The following is a 16,689-nucleotide window of genomic DNA, read 5'->3' on the forward strand; positions in this document are numbered from 1 at the left end:
AAACCTGCCAGGAACAATTTCTGAGCGTAGAGCCAGGTAGGGTGTTTGTCTTGTGACCAATCCAGGTTCAATCCCCAGCATTCCAGATGGTCCCCCACAGCCTGCCAGCAGTGATTCCTGATTAGAGAGTCAGGAAGTAACCCCTGAGCACTGTCAGGTGTGGCCCAAAAACAAAAAAAATTAAAGCAAGGGAGATGGTCAAAAATCTAGAGGACATGGATTGCATATGGGACCTCTAAGTTTGATCTCTAGTATGACATTATCTTTCCACAGCACTCTCAGTTGGGCTCCTTACCCTAGATAAATTGTATTCATTCATTGGTCATTTAGACAATTAGTTGTTCATCTATTTATTCATTTAATTTCATACTCCTTACCAAGCAGCATTTTAGATATTACCATCCAGACTCTAAAGGGTATCATTCCTGTTAGCAAGCAGAAGCTTACCAGGCAGTTGGGGGAGAAACCAGTTTTAGCTAGCAGAAGTAAATGCAGAGCGATCTTCCTTAGAGCATATTCAATAGATTTGGAAAGAAAGATGGTTCCACGTAGAAAGGGCCTGGATAATGGGCATTTTCTCCCTCCTAAAAAGCTTACAAAGCAGGGACCGAATTGATGGTACAGCAGGAAGGAATGGGCAGGGCATTTGCTTTGCATAGGGTCCATATGGATTCCATCTTCTGCACCACATTATGGCTCCCCGGGCACTGCCAGGAGTAATTCCTAAATGCAGAGCCAGGAGTAACCCCAGAGGATCCCTGAGTGTGGCTCAAAAAACAAACAAAAAAAAAATTGTTGGAGGGCCTGGGCATCACTAAGAGAAGCCCCAGTTCCTGAAATCACTGTTTTGTTTAGGTCCTAGTTTTTTTAAAAAAAAAAAAAAAGTGTTGTTTTTATTATAATATTTTAAAATAAAATTATTTAAATGTATATTCTGAAACGTTTGCAATACTAATTACTGTAAGGTAATTTCTCCAGGAAACAGATTCTATCAAGGGTCCAGGGCACTTACCTTGCAATCAGCCTACATGGGGTCAATTCCCCATCATCCCAGATAGTTCCTTGAGCCCACCAAAAGTAAATCCTGAGTGCAGAGCCAGGAGTAACCCCTGAGCACTTCAGGGGATAGCCAAAAATAAATAAATAAATAAATGAATAAATAAAGTTGATTCTCCAAAAATGTCTGAAGCTACTTGCAGTGGAGTGCCTGCAGAGTACTGCAGAAAGCTAAACGGTTGAAGCTCTTTTTCCCCCCACAGAAAAGCTTCAGAAACAATGCTGGAGGGACCAGAGCATTAATATAGTGAGTTAGGGTACTTGCCTGGCATTTGGCCAACCCAACTTGATCCCCAGCACCTGCCAGGTGTGATCCCTGAGTAAAACTCCAGGAGCAAACTCTGAGTCACCACCAGATGTGGCTCAAATATAAGAAAGAGAGGTTGGAGTGGATTGTACAGCTGACAATGTGCTTAACTTGCACCTGGCCAACTAGGGTTCAATCCTTAGGACTCAACCATGGTTTCGCCAGGAAGTGATCCCTGAGTATAGATCCAGAGTAAGCCCTGAGCATCACCAGGTATATATAGCCGAGAGAGAGAGAGAGAGAGAGAGAGAGAGAGAGAGAGAGAGAGAGAGAGAGAGAGAGAGAGAGAGAGAGAGAGAGAGAGAGAGAATTGAAATGCCAAACATGCAGTCCCTGGGCATATACCATATAACCAAATAGTGAGAGTTCTTTTCCTAGGGCAAGGGAAGACATATCCTCTCCCCACCTTCTCTCAAACAGAGGCATAGAGGGTCCTGTTTGTTTTTTGGTTTTTGGGTCACACCCGGTGCTGCTCAGGGGTTACTCCTGGCTTTTTGTTCAGAAATAGGTCCTGGCAGGCATGGAGGACCATATGGGATGCCCAGTTTCGAACCATCATCCTTCCTGGGTTGGTTGCATGCAAGGCAAACGTCCTACCACTGTACTGTCTCTCTGGCCCCCTCAAGCAAGATAGTTTTTATTGAATGAAACTTGCCTAAAAAGACATGAGGAGAGAGAAAGAGGAAATATATGGTCAAGAGACAACATGGACCTCCCCCCCAGAATGGGAAAAAATACAAAAATACATGTTCAAGGGAGGGCAAGGAAGAGTAAGCTGGATCTTCTCCCTTTTTATGCCAATTACAATGGCCAGAACCCAGAAACAGAGGTCTCAAACTCTAAGAGGATTAAGATAAGTACATAAACAAAACTGTTCAAGACCTACTTAGTCAACTCACACAAAAGCAAAGCAAAAGCAATCCTCAACAAATCAGAGAATTAGAAGGCCACCATATCTAGCAAGAATCATGATCCATCATGTGACAAGTTATTTTTTCCCTTTAAAAAAAATTTTTAGGGGCCAGAGAGATAGCATGGAGGTAAGGAGTTTGCCTTTCATGCAGAAGGTCAATGGTTCGAATCCCGGCATCCCATATGGTCCCCCGTGACTGCCAGGAGCAATTTCTGAGCATGGAGCCAAGAGTAACCCCTGAGCACTGCCGGGTGTGACCCAAAAACCACACAAAACAATTTTTTGGGGGGGGCCACACCCGTTTGATGCTCAAGGGTTACTCCTGGCTATGTGCTCAGAAATCGCCCCTGGCTTGGGGGGACCATATGGGACGCCGGGGGATCGAACCGCAGTCCTTCCTTGGCTAGCGCTTGCAAGGCAGACACCTTACCTCCAGCGCCACCTACCCGGCCCCACAATTTTTTTTAATGTTTAATTTTTTATTACTTCTGGGCCACATCCAGCTGTGCTCAAGGATCACTCCTGAAGGGCTTGATGAATCATATGTGATGCCATTGAACCCAGGGTCAGCTGCATGCAAAGTGATTAATTATCTTACCTGCTTACTCTCTTCAACCCCCCCAAACTCACACTTTTTGTTAGCTTTTTTTTTCACCTAAAAGTCTTCAAAGTCTTGGCATAATATTCCTTCAGCTGTAGCCATCCAATCTCTTAATTCTTTTGCTCAGACATGCAGAAAGCAACTGCCCCCCACCCCCTTCAGATACTTATCCCTTCGCACCATAGCTGGGCCGTCATGATTAATTCATTATGCTGAATTAACATAAGCTTTTAGAAAGATCCCTGTCGATATTGTCCACTATCACTCTGATGCTGTCAGCGCCTTCACAGCAGGTTCCGTGGGTGCCTGCTGTCAGGACCCTCTGTGCCTCTGAGCTTTCGGGGGAGATGGAAACCCTTGGAAACAAGAGCCCGGAGAACTTCGTAATTCTTTTGTTCCCTGTCTTAGATAAAAATGGATTTGCTCTATTTGAACAGAGGAAGTATTAATCTGGCAGGAGCTTCTAAATAAGATCTTCTGTTTCCCTCATTGAAAGACTCAGACTTCTTTTCCTCTGGAGGCCACTTTTCAGCTTCTCAAAACTGAAAGACAGGATTTCTGCATTATCAAAGTCAGGGTCCTTTAAGGCCTAAATTATACCGTGCATTTTATTCCCCAACTGTCCTTAGCATTGCTTTGCCATTGGCCAAGTATTTTCACAGGCCTGTCTCCTCATCTAAAAACGTTTGTAAGGGCCGAAGTGATAGCACAGCGATTGGGGTGTTTGCCTTGCATGTGGCTGACTTGGAACAGACCCGGGTTCAATCCCGGGCATCCCATTCCACATGATCTACAGAGCCTGCCAGAAATGATTTCTGAGTGCAGAGCCAGGAGTAGCCCCCTGCATGCCACTGGTGTGGCCTAAAAAAATAAAATAAAATAAAAATAAAAATGGATGGAAACAGCTGCAGATGTTCAGAAAATGACAGAACAGGAGGTGGACAGAGATGAAAACAGAGGGGAAAAAGCATTTAGCTGTAAGCCTGGACACCTTAGGAGCAAGAAGGTTCATTGTCATCCCACTGCAGAGATCTGATACACTGACACCAATAATAAGAAGTAAACGAGTTAACAAAGAGGGCCTGTCTAGATGGCTTAGAGATGGAAACAGATGTTGCACTTGCTTAGAAATGGGGAGTGACAGGAGATCCAAGCTTCTCAAATAGAGCCCCCAGTTAATTCTGTACTTAGGAGGAAATCAAAGAACGAGAGTGCCTGTAGACAAACATGGGGTCCCATCACATTCAGTTTGCGACTGGGAATTTATTTTGGGAATAAAAGCAGATATTCAAGACAAGGACGGGCATATGAAAACAAGAGAAAGCAAAAAGGAAGCAAGTAGAAATAATTCTCTTACCTAGACCTAGGAAGGATACAGACCAAGGAGTGTGGGAACAGTTCAAAATTAATTGTAGGTACTGAGAGAAAGATTAGATGGAAATCTTGGCAAGGCAGTCAGTTAGCTAGCCAAGAATCCCTCCTGTTGCAAGAATATTGAGACTTTGGAGGGGATCTATTTATTATGTTGCTAAGATCTCAGGCAGGAAACCACCAAAACTCAAAAGAACTGAGTTGAAAGGCAGATTTTGAGAAAAGACAAGTTGGCCTACTGATAGCTACCAATTTCATGGCCAATTTTATTGCTGGAAGCTGAGTCTTAATCCAACAGAAAAATTGAGGTACTCAAAATCTTGTTCTTTCTTGGTCTCCTGGACCAAGCCAGAGAAAGAGGAAGAAAATTCTTGTGCTTCGGGATTTATTCATCTCACTGCTGATGATCAGAGCAAACACAACTTCTCTCTGGACAAGGTATCTGTAATGTAGGGCCACAGACAGGAATACCAAATACAAACTCTCAAATACAGACTGTAAAATTTAAAAATAAATTTAAAAAAGGAACAACAATACAAAGTGTTCTTATTGGAAGAAATGGGCTTCCCAGCTGTACTTCCTCTCAGGAAATTAATTAGAATAAATTAAAGAGGAAAACAGAAGAGTGTCACTCCCCCCCCCACTTTTGTACCTTTTCACCTCCTCTCAAACTCAAGCCTTGTTGAATTTGTTTACTGGAAACCAGGATATGGAAAGTATTTTTGGACTGAGTTTTTAAAACTCCAAAGAAATCGGAATGTTTTGCTTGATGTACAAAAGAGCAGCAATGAGTTTCTTTCAGAAATTAAAAAAAAAATGGTTTCATATTGAAGTTGTCTAAACAAATCACCAAATACATCAACACAAAGTAGCAGTCAGTGGTCTTAAACATCCTATTTTGATCTCAAACAATGAATATACCATAGACAGAGTATAAAACAAGTTTGATGGATAAAGTTCATCAAGAAAGAGAAGATGGGGGGGCCGGGCGGTGGCGCTAGAGGTAAGGTGCCTGCCTTTCCTGCGCTAGCCTTGGACGGACCGCGGTTCAATCCCCCAGCTTCCCATATGGTCCCCCAAGCCAGGAGTGACTTCTGAGCGCATAGCCAGGAGTAACCCCTGAGCATCACCTGGTGTGGCCCAAAAACCAAAAAAAAAAAAGAAAGAGAAGATGGGAGCCAGAGCCATAGTACAGTGAGTAGCACATTTGCTTTGCATGCTATTGACCTGGGTTCAATCACTAGCACCTCATATGAGCCTGCCATGAGTGATCCCTGAACATGGAGCTAAAAGTGAGCACTGAGCACCAATGGATGTGGTCCGCCCCCCAAAGAGAGAGAAAAGATTTTAAAAAATAAATAAAGAGGAAGGAAGGAAGGAAGGAAGGAAGGAAGGAAGGAAGGAAGGAAGGAAGGAAGGAAGGAAGGAAGGAAGGAAGGAAGGAAGGAAGGAAGGAAGGAAGGGAGGGAGGGAGGGAGGGAGGGAGGGAGAGGGAGGAGGGAGGGGGAGGGAGGGAGGGAGAGAGAAAGAGAGAGAAGAAAGAAAGAAAGAAAGAAAGAAAGAAAGAAAGAAAGAAAGAAAGAAAGGAAGGAAGGAAGGAAGGAAGGAAGGAAGGAAGGAAGGAAGGAAGGAAGGAAGGAAGGAAGGAAGGAAGGAAGAAAGAAAGAAAGAAAGAAAGAAAGAAAGAAAGAAAGAAAGAAAGAAAGAAAGAAAGAAAGAAAGAAAGAAAGAAAGAAAGAAAGAAAGAAAGAAAGAAAGAAAGAAAGAAAGAAAGAAAGAAAGGAATCCATAAAAATAAACACACAAGGCATGAAGAGAAAATCAAAACCACCACACACAGGGGCATGAGATAGCTTAGCAGCTAATGTGTGACTGACCTTTTGATCCCCAGTACCATTGACATCTGCCAAGTGCCATCCATCCCGGTGGCTTGCTGTTAGTGCCTGGCAGCTCTGCAGTCTGAGATCCACAGCCCACTTTGATCATGCGTGTGCTCCTCAGCAAGCATGTGTGGGAGCACCACAACAAGCCCCTGAATGTGAAAGCACCACAACGAATTGAATGTGATCCCAAATGAGCATGTGTACAAGCATGCCAAGCAAAGGGGAGTCCCTCCCCTCCTTTGAGCCAAACCATCAAGTGTTCCAAATGCATCACCAACATTTGATTGTGTGGTAGGTACCCCATGGGCATCCCAACCACATGTGGAAATGCCACATCAAGCATGTGTGACTCCCTTAGTCGTGGGGGACACTTTCACATAGATCAGAAGAAGCAGAAAACAATAGGTTGGGAATTTTAAATATTGGACAAATTACAATGGACGACGAGTGAATGTATCAATGGAAAATATATATATATATATATATATATATATATATATATATTTGGTTTTTGGGCCACACCTGGCGGTGCTCAGGGGTTTCCCCTGGCTGTCTGCTCAGAAATAGCTCCTGGCAGGCACGGGGGACCATATGGGACACCGGGATTCGAACCAACCACCTTTGGTCCTGGATTGGCTGCTTGCAAAGCAAACGCCGCTGTGCTATCTCTTCGGGCCCGGAAAATATTTTTTATGAAAGGATGGTGTAGGAGCCGAAGCGGTGGTGCAAGCGGTAGGGAGTTTGCCTTGCATGCACTAACCTAGGACGGACTGCAGTTCGATCCCCTGGGGCTCCATATGGTCCTACAAGCCAGGAGGAACACACCACATCACCGGGTGTGGCCACCCCCCAAAAATGATATTAGATACAGTCAAACAGATCATAATCATCTGGAATGGGGCTGAAGCTATAGCACAGCGAATAGGACTTTTGCTAGGGTTCAATTCCCAGCATCTCGTATGGTCTCCAGAGCTTGCCAGGAGTTATTTCTGAGCACAAAGCCAGGAGTAAGCCTGAGTGCTGCCAGATGTGGCCCCAAAACAAAAGCAAAGCAAAACAACAACAACAAAACAACTGTAAATAATCTGGAATATAGTGAAGAGAGAAAAGAGAGAAAAGGCCCCCATGCTCAATTTGACTGGCTTTAGAAAAAAAAAGAAAAGAAAAGAGAGAAAAGGGCCGGAAAGAGATAAAGAAATGATAGAGAAGCAGGGACTGATTGCCTTTGCTTTTCTGTAAAGAGTCAGGGGGCTTTAAAGATGATGCAACAGTAAAGATTTTTTTGGGGGGGGTGCACAACCAGTGATGCTCAGGGGTTACTCCTGGCTATGCGCTCAAAAATCGCTCCTGACTTGGGGGACTATATGGAACGCCAGGAGATCTAACCACAGTCTGTCCTAGGCTAGTGCAGGCAAGGCAGACGCCTTACCGCTTGCGCCACTGCTCCGGCCCCCAGGAAAGTTATTTGCCTTGTATGTAACTAGCCCAGTTTTATTTCAGGCATCACATGATTCACTGGGCATCGCCAGGAGTGATCACCAAACACAAAATTAAGACCAGTCCCTTTGCACTTCTAGGTCTGATCCAAGTCCCTGAACCCCTTAGAATAGAGGTAGATAGATAATAAGTATTTTAGATTTTATGAGTCATCAGGTCTCTGTTTAGACTGCTCACCCAGTTTATTAAAAATCAGTTTGACTGTCTTTTGAGGGCAACCCCACATGGCCTACTCCCAGCGAAGTGCTGTGGAGTTGCTCCTAGTGGAGTTTGGTGATTTTTGCAGTGCAGAGACTCAAATCATGCAGCTTTCTACATGCAAAACATGCACTCAGTCCCTTTGAGCTATCTCTTTGACCCCTGTCAAATTTCTATTATTAACATGCATTTGGGGGCTGAAACCATAGCACAGCAATAAGGCATTTGCCTTGCACCTGGCCAACCTGGGACAGACCCAGATTCAATCCCTGGTATCCCATATGGTCCCCCTGAGCCTACCAGGAGTGATTTCTGAAAGCAGAGCCAGGAGCAACTCCTGAATGCTTTATGGTATGACCCAAACTCCCCCGCCAAAAGAAGAAAATGCATTTTATTTTATTTTGAGGCACATGTGGTGGTGATCAGGGATTACTCCTGTCTCTATGTTGGTAAATCACTCCTGGAAGTGCTGGAAGTTCAATCCGAAGGGGATTGAAACAAGAATGGCCTTGTACAAGGCAAGCACTATAATCCCTGTGCGTGCTCTCTGTCTGTTTCTCTCTCTCTCTCTCTCTCTCTCTCTCTCTCTCTCTCTCTCTCTCTCTCTCTCTCTCTCTCTCTCCCCTTCTCTCTCTCTTTCTCTCTCTCTCTCTCTCTCTCTCTCTCCCCTTCTCTCTCTCTTTCTCTCTCTCTCTCTCTCTCTCTCTCTCACACACACACACACACACACACACACACACACACACACACACACACACGCATATCCTGTGCATTTTTAAAAGAATGTCTATGGGCCAGAGAGAAAGCACAGTAGGTAGAGCATTTGCCTTGCATCTGGCGTACATAGCTTGATCCCCAAATCCCATAGGGTCCCCCCAAGCTTGCCAGGAGTAATTTCTGAGTGCACACCTGAGTAACCCCTGAGTGCTGCCATGATGTGCCCCCCCAAAAAACAAACAATCAAACAAACAAAAAAGAATGTCTGGGAAATCCCAACAACAAGAAGAAAGATAACCACAAGGATATTAGGGGAAATCTTAATGAATAATAGTTGAATTGTAACAGAATATATAAGAACACACACAACCCAACACCTATTCAGAGAAACCTAAAACCACATATTAAAGTCTATTTATCTTTGTTCCTTTTACCCTATCTGTATGAATTATCTGATTTCTGGCAACACACTCCCCCCCAAAATAAGAGAGAGAAAAAATTTACAAGGTATGTGAAAGGTGAAGCCAAAAAAAAATTAGAAAAGACAAAGTCAGCCTTAATGGTAGAGGTTTAAGGATAAAGTTAGGAATTTAAAGTTACTGTGCTTAAGAAGCTAAAGATTCTAATAACGGAAAGGGATTTAGTGCAAGAACAGGTGGGCAGCTTAAGCAGAGATGTAAACGCAAAGAAAGAATCTAAAGAAAATTCCAGAATTTTAAAACCACTGAAGTAGAAATGAAGGATCTCTTTCAAGGATGTTTGGAAATAGGAGCTCAGTAAGGAAGGAATTGGGAAGATTGTAGGCCAATTAAAACCTCCCAGGCTTTAAAGAAACAGAGAAGAGTTTTTAAAAAAGAACAGGGTAAGGGCTGGTGACATTACAGTAGATAGGGCCCTTGCCTTGCATGCTATTGACCCAGGTTCAATCCCTGGCATTCCATATGGTTCCCTAAGCACTGCCAGAAGTGATTCCAGAGTACAGAGCCAGGAGTAACCCCTCAGCATTGCTGGTTTAGTCCAAAAATAAATAAATAAATAAACAAATAAATAAATAATAAAAATGAGCAGGATATCATGGGATGGGATAAATTCCATGTAACATAATGTACTCATCTGGTATTTGAAAATACGGGAAAGCTAAAGAGAAAAAAGAGAGAATAAAGCAGAAGAAAAAAAAATTCAGAAATACTGACTGAGAATGTCTCTGCAAACCATGGATCTGAGAAACTCACAGATCAGCGAGAAGGATAAATACTGAATGATGTAGAAATCTCAAAGACAAAGAGGTAGCCAGGAGAGAAGCCGGTGGGGAAGAAAACATTGTCTGTAGAGACAAAATGAGAAATATTACATTAGCCCTCTCGTCAGAAACCATGCAAGCAAGACTTGAGTAGAGTGAAATATTTTAAGATGTTGAAAGAAGAAAATATATCAACTGAGAATCCTGTCTGCAGAGAAATTATTCTTCAAATGTGGCAAAGAATTGACTGGAGACATAGGCAGAAAGTAAGGCACTTGCCTTGTGTGCAGCTGATTCGGGTTTGATCAGAACCACAGCTAGTTCCCCAGATTCTTGCTAGGAGTGAGCCCTGAGCACCCAGGGTATGGCCCCCAAACAAAAAACAAACCAACAAAACCAAGGGACCAGAGTGATAGCACAGTGGTTAGGGCGCTTGCCTTGCACTAGGTCAACCTGAGTTCAATCCCCAGCATCCCATGTGGTCCCCTGAGCCAGTCAGGAGCGATTTCTTTTAATTTGGGGGGGAGGTGTTGGGGCCACACCTGGTGATGCTCAGGGGTTACTCCTGGCTATGTGCTCAAAAATCGTTCCTGGCTTGGGGAAACCATATGGTACATTGGGGAATCGAACCGCAGTCTGTCCTAGGTCAGCGTGCGCAAAGCAAACGCTTGTGCCACTGCTCCGGCCCCCAGGAGTGATTTCTGATTGCATAGTCAGGGGTAACCCCTGAGTGCCATCAGGTGTGGCCCAAAATAATAAAATAGAACAAAAGAAAGTTATATATAAAGATATAGGCAAATAAATGAACTCCATGTAATGATAAAAGCATTGGGCTTTAAATGTAAAACTGAGATTACCAAATGATTTTGAGATTTTTTTAGTGTAATTGGACCATATATTTAGATTATGGAAAACCATTGTTTCATGTCTACAATTTTATGTCAAGTCAAAAAGAACAAGAATATCCTATGAGAAAGACTAATAAAAGCCTAAAAAAAAAATAGAACAAACAAAACCATGTTTAAGTTAGTTAGAGGATGAATTCACTTGTACTTATTCTATTATTAAGTATGAAAGCTTATTTTGGGGAACAAAATAAACGTATATACATTTATTATATAAGATAAAATTATAAATATATATCATAGTTTATTCTGTTTTCCTTAGCACTACAATATAGTTTCTGACAGAGATAAGAAGAAAGAATTGGATAAATTCAAAGAAAGGAAAAGCAGATAATTGCACAGAACCTTTCTTAAGCAGAAGTAGAGGGGTTACCAAATCAGGAAATAAAGGGGCTCCCCCTTTCAGCAAGCTCTGGGTTTCCCTTAAGCCACCCCATAAAGGTCAGGAACCTCCTGGCCCACACCCTATTTTTGCTCAGGTCTCCAGGACTGTACCAGCAGAGCATAGGGGACCAAGTGGAGATGGGAATGGAACCTGGGTCAGCCACATGGAAGGCACCTTAAGCTTTGTTTTATTTCACTGGCCTGAATTTAAAAAATTAAAATTAAAAATTTAAAAGAATTAAAATTAAAATGAACAGAAGGGGATGGAGTAATAGCACAGCAGGTAGGGCATTTGCCTCACAAGCTGGCCAACCCAGTTTCAACAGGAGTAACCCCTGAGCCATCCATTGTGGCCCAAAAACAAAAACAAACAAAAAAATGAAAATAAGCAAGAGAAGACAAGAAATGGAAAAAATGTAGCTTTATGACACCGGGACTGCTATTGTTCTGCTTTGTTTGGTCTCCTTTGAAGCCCAATTTCTGCAGAATGAGCTTCTCATCTGCCTTGATAAATCTTGTTTGGCCTCCAGGTGCCTCAACTCTCTCTCTCTCTCTCTCTCTCTCTCTCTCTCTCTCTCTCTCTCTCTCTCTCTCTCTCTCTCTCTCTCTCCCCTCTCTCCTCTCTCTGTCTCCTCTCTCTCTTCTCTGTCTCCTCTCTCCCCTCTCTCCTCTCTCTCCTCTCTCTGTCTCCTCTCTGTCTCCTCTCTCTCCTGTCTCCTCTCTCTTTCTCCTCTCTCTCTCTTCTCTCTCTCTTTCTCTCTCTCTCCCCTCTCTCCTCTCTCTGTCTCCTCTCTCTCTCTCTCTCTCTCTCCCCTCTCTCCTCTCTCTGTCTCCTCTCTCTCTTCTCTGTCTCCTCTCTCCCCTCTCTCCTCTCTCTCCTCTCTCTGTCTCCTCTCTGTCTCCTCTCTGTCTCCTCTCTCTCCTGTCTCCTCTCTCTTTCTCCTCTCTCTCTCTTCTCTCTCTCTTTCTCTCTCTCCTCCCTCTCTCCTCTCTCTGTCTCCTCTCTCTCTCTCTCTCTCTCTCTCTCTCTTCTCCCAGTTCTCCCCTTATCTCCTGGGCCCCAGGCACCACTTGCTGGTGAAGACTGGCCCTAAAACCAAAATAATAAATTAATAAGCAAACAACATTTTTAAAGGTTTTAGGACTGGAGAGCAAGTAGAGCAGCTAAGGTGCTAGTCTTGCATAAGGCTGACCCAGGTTTGATTCCCAGATCCATATGGGATGCCAGGATCAATACCCTACTTGCTGTGCTGTTGCTCTGGCCCCTTTATACGGTCTTTTTTTTTTTTTTTTTTTTTTTTTGGTTTTTGGTTTTTGGGTCACACCCGGAAGCACTCAGGGGTTACTCCTAGCTTTATGCTCATAAATTGCTCCTGGCAAGCTTGGGGGACCATATAAAATGCTGGGGTTCTAACCACCATCCTTCTGCATGCAAGGCAAACGTCCTACCTCCATGCTATCTCTCCGGCCCTATATAATCTCTTGAGCTCCTCCAGAAGTAATCCCTGAGCAACCAAGTGATTACTGGATATGGGCCCCAAAACCAAAACAAAAAACAAAAAAAGGTCATGGGCAAGGCAAATGCCCGACCCAATGTTCCAGCCCCCAAAAAGTCTCTCTTATTAATTTTATTTTTATTTTTGTCTCTTGTGTCTGACTCATCTTCAATTCTCTAATAACTTCCTCTCACCTCCATTGTGTATCACTCTTGTATCCAGTCTGTTGTTTTGGGGTGATACCCAGATATGCTCAGGGCTTTCTCCTGGCTCTGAGCTCCGTACTTTCTGAACTTGGGGAATCATATGGGGTGTTGGGAATAATATGGAATTCCAGGGATCTAACCCTGGTCACTTGTGTGCAAGGCAAGTACCCTAACTACTATATTATCAAACCAACCTCTACTCTTGACTTTTTGTTTTTGGACTTCACCCAGCTGTATTCAGGGCTTACTCCTTGTTCTGTGCTCAGGGATCATACCTTGTGGCGCTCAGGGAACCATATGGGATGTAACTGAAGTTGTTCATGTGCGGGCAAACTTCCTATCCACTGTACTATCTCTCTTCTGGCCCCACTCTTGATTTTAAAAGTTTTCTTTCTTTTTCATTAGTAGAGGGATATACCTAGTAGTGCTGAGAGAGAGAGAGAGAAAGAGGGAGAGAGAGAGGGAGAGAGAAAGATACAATGCTTTAAGCCATATGGCAGTCCTTGGGCAAATATCATATAACCAAATATGAGAGTACTTTCCTAGGGCAAGTGAAGACATACACTCCTTTTCTCTCTCTCTCTTTCTTTCCCTATCTCTATCTTTATATCTATCTCTATCTATCTTTCATTCCATAAGGATATTTGCCATTTAGCAAATATCCCTTTCCACTCCATTTTTACTGTTGTGATGTCTGAGACCACATACTTGGTTATAGTGTCAACATGGTTTAATGAGATGGGTGCACCATAAATTGCAAGCTCTGTTGTAGTAATCAGAGTCAATCCACCACCATAATCATGCTTGGCAAGGCAGACCAGTGCTGGGGCTTAAGGGCAGGCACTTTTATCACTGTGCCAGACTATTTTCTGGTGCCCTCAGAGCCAGTCTTGGAGCACTACTAAGTTCTTCTCTCTCCAGGCCATTCCTGCCTGGCTCGTACAACCAATGTGAGTTTGAGTTGAACAACACTAACCACTACCCTCTACTGCCAACCCAGAAACTAGCACTTGATATTAATATTTGGCATCTTAGACTTCACTATTTCAGTTCCTGCTTTTAGAAAGGGGACATGACTGCATGGGCTGGAGATCTTGTTTTGTATTCCTGGTCTTGACTTCAGGCATTGAACAATTCCCAGAGTAGCCCCAGAGTGACCACCAATCACTGAGCCAAGGATAGTCAGTCCTTGAACATCACTGGGTGTAACCCCAAAATAAAACAAACTCGGTTGTCACTCTCATGGCAATGGAAGAGCAGAAACAATGTCCCATTAAATATATGGAAGTGATCCCTCAACACCCTAGTTTAATACTTTGTGTTGGCGTTTGCTCTTTCTGTTTCACTTATTGTACTCTGGGGGGGAAACATCATATCATATACAAATGCTTGTCATTCTTTAATCAGTTTCTTAAATTACAATGACCAAAGTAGTCTCTTCATTAGGAAAAGGCCCATTTTCCCTCTGAATATTTTTGTGGGGGTCGGGGATACTTCTGGAGATGTTCAGGGATTCCTCTTGGCTCTACACTCAGAAATCACTCCTGGCAGGGCTTGGGGAACCATATGAGATGCTAGGATTGAACACAGGTCAGCCACATAAAAGGAAAACATTCTATCTGCTGTTCTATTGCTCTAGTTCTCTGATATTTCCTTTTTTTTTAATTATTTGGCTTAACAGAGAGTGCTAACCCATGTATGAGTTTCTCTTGTTTTATTTTTTTTTGTTTTGTTTTGTTTTCTTGGGTCACACCTGATGGTGCCAGGGGTTACTCCTGACTCTGTGCTTAGAAATCACTCCTGGCAGGCTCAGGGGACCATATGGGATGCCGGGATTCGAACCACCATTGGTCCTGGGTCAGCTGCTTGCAAGGCAAACACCCTACCGCTGTGCTATTTCTCCGGCCCCAGTTTCTCTTGTTTTAGGATGACAATTTTTCCTCTCAAGCCAGAGAGGCAGAAAGGTAATAGTAGGAAACCCAATGGAAATCGTTTTTTGATCTCTTGCTCTTTCGGTATGGCACCTACCACACCCAGGACGGCTGAGGGATTTCTACCAGAGCAACATGGGAGCCTCAATGCTTAGAGATAAGTAAAATAGAAAAGTTCCTTATGCTCTAAAAGTATCAAAAATAGAGTGATTTCTATGGGCTGTAATAATTGTAAAGCAAAAAAAAAAACACTGACCTGCATCCCATATGGTCCCTTGAGCTGTGCCAAGAGTGATTCCAGTATTGAAAAGCCAGGAGTAAGTCTTAGCACCACAGGGTGTGGCCCCTAAACAAAAACAACAACAGAAAACAAAGTGGTTGCTTATCTAATCTTCCAAGCTTAATTATTCAGCAAATTTAATTAAGATTCCAAATTGTTCTAGAAAATTCTAATGTTGGCCAGTTTATTGAACAACAGATTCTGATGTCATCAGAAAGACTCTTCTGTCAGTTCCTTTTTTTTTTTTTTTTCCCTCAGCTACTTTCTTACTTTGGTTTCTTTGAGCTCTACCATTGATGAATAAAGGACCATTGTAGTAGTCAACATTTTTTAAAGATTTGTGAAAAACAGCTTCTGACAGAAAGAGCCATTTTTGCTGCTAAATAAATTTATGTAAATATATAAAATACATATATATATATCTAAAGACATTTTGATAACCTATTATGGAACTGAGCATTTGATTATGCTTTGAATATAAGAGATTGATGATACATAAGTGTCCAGTTTCTTTGGAATTTCTAAACATAAATGTTGGCATGAAAGGGATGTGAATGGTGGAAGCCAGATCATATGATGCCTTTTAAGAATAAATATAAATTGCTCATTTCATAATCTGTTAAAACCAGGACACTTGGTCTTTGTTCCATGAGAAATCAATCAAGAATTTTGACAAAGAATTCCTTTGCTTTTTAAAAAAAAATGAATTCACACTCTTCCCTTCACAGGCTACTAAATTAACAAGAAATGAAAAAATAAATTAGGCCATAAAGAAGTGAAAAGATGAATTTGTTTTAAAGATACTGTGTTGACAGGAAGGAAATCCATGTGCAAAACATATCTTTAAAGTACAGCGCTTGTATTTATATTAGTATGGAAATGTGAATTCAACTCCAACAGTTCTAGAACCAATATGCAGGGAGAAATATGAGCAGTCATATGATTTAGAGTTCGAGGAATAAATCCAAACAGGGTTCACAAGAAGGTAATTCTCCCTCATACAAACAGCCAAAATCACCATTTCCCTGTGGCACTTCAGAGTTCTGTTCTAACACTGTAGATGATAAAAATAAATAAATAAATAAAAAAATGGTTCAGCGCAGCCAACGTTGATCGAGCTTCTCTGAGATTCATTTTGATATGTCAACTTGACAGCCATGATTCCCAGATTTGTGGTTAAACATTTTTCCAGATATTTCTGAGAGGGTGTTTTGAATGAGATGAACTTTGAAATTCAGGGCTCTGAGCGAATCTGATGGTCTGGGATGCAGGTGGACTTCAGCCAATCAGTAAAGGCCTGAGGTGGGCCCAAGCCTGCTTTGTGTCTACAGACATATAGACCAACCTATTCCAATGGAATTTCCAGAGACTGTCTCTCTCTTCCACTCTCAAACCAGAGGAACATCAATAGGCTTCTATATTCCCCCTCACCCTGGCTTCTCAGATTCTGTTGATAGAACCATCTCTTTCCCCAGAATTTGGATTTGGGAGTAAGAGAAACTGGTGATCTATTTCTTGAAAAGAGGAATGATGAATATTCCAGAATGTTGTATGGCTACCACCCACTCAAACTGAGTAGCAAGCAAATCTTGGCAGTGAGAGAAGTAACTCCAGGCATTAAGAGAAGCAGAGAGGGCCTGGAGAGATAGCACAGCGATGTTTGCCTTGCAAGCAGCCGATCCAGGACCAAAGATGGTTGGTTTG

Source organism: Suncus etruscus, chromosome 18, assembly GCF_024139225.1.
Source record: "Suncus etruscus isolate mSunEtr1 chromosome 18, mSunEtr1.pri.cur, whole genome shotgun sequence".
NCBI classification, from domain to species: Eukaryota; Metazoa; Chordata; class Mammalia; order Eulipotyphla; family Soricidae; genus Suncus; species Suncus etruscus.